The sequence below is a fragment of the Numenius arquata genome, chromosome 1, assembly GCF_964106895.1.
Source record: "Numenius arquata chromosome 1, bNumArq3.hap1.1, whole genome shotgun sequence".
Classification (NCBI taxonomy): domain Eukaryota; kingdom Metazoa; phylum Chordata; class Aves; order Charadriiformes; family Scolopacidae; genus Numenius; species Numenius arquata.
The window spans coordinates 34749690-34750457 of NC_133576.1; the positions used below are offsets into that span (position 1 = coordinate 34749690).

General features: G+C 42.1%; 1 non-coding gene across 1 annotated transcript; it reads right to left on the reverse strand.

Annotated features, from left to right (window-relative positions):
* Window positions 1–227: 227 nt before the first annotated feature.
* On the reverse strand, window positions 228–417 carry LOC141473582 (U2 spliceosomal RNA). The gene has a single exon (XR_012463581.1). It is a non-coding gene; the product is annotated as a U2 spliceosomal RNA (small nuclear RNA).
* Between the last annotated feature and the right edge of the window lie 351 nt (window positions 418–768).

Genomic DNA, 768 nt, shown 5'->3' on the forward strand with positions numbered 1-768 from the left:
ATACTCCAGATGCGACTTCACCAGGGCAGAATAGAGGGGGAGGATGACCTCCCTCGACCTGCTGGCCATGCTCTTTTTAATGCATTCCAGGAGACCATTGGCCTTCTTTGCCACGAGAGCACATTGCTGGCTCATGGTCAACTTGTTGTCCACCAGGACTCCCAGGTCCCTCTCTGCAGAGCTACTTTCCAGAAGGTCAGCCCCTAACATGCAACAGTGTAAAAAGAAGAAACTGCACAGTTTCTGGAGGCGTTGCAATAGGGGATGATGCATGGAGCGGAGGGAGCAAGCCCTGAGTCCAACTTCCGAGTCAAAAAATCTGTTTAATATAAAGTCATCTCATCAAGGATGTATCAGATATTAAATTGATAAGAACAGATACTATACTTGATCCTAGCCAAAAGGCTGAGAAGCAATAATGTTTACTAAATGGAGAATGGCAAAACAAAATAAATTAAAAAAAAAAAATAAACAGAATCCTTTGAGAAAACTGTACTTAAATTAATTTCCTGCAGGATTGTTTATTTGCCACTTCATCCTTTCATCACAGACATATACCAGCTTTGCTACTAGAGGACTGCAGGTATTGACCAGTGTTTGCTTTTTTTTTTTTTTCTCCTCCTGTTTCTGAAGTTTGACGTTTTGCACACATTTTGTTGTTTAATCAAGAATAATTTCAGTTGGAAAGACATTGTAGTGAGTCATCTAGTCCAGCTCAGCACAGCAGAGGGATTGATCTGGTGGCTTACACACAACCCTGGTGCGTGG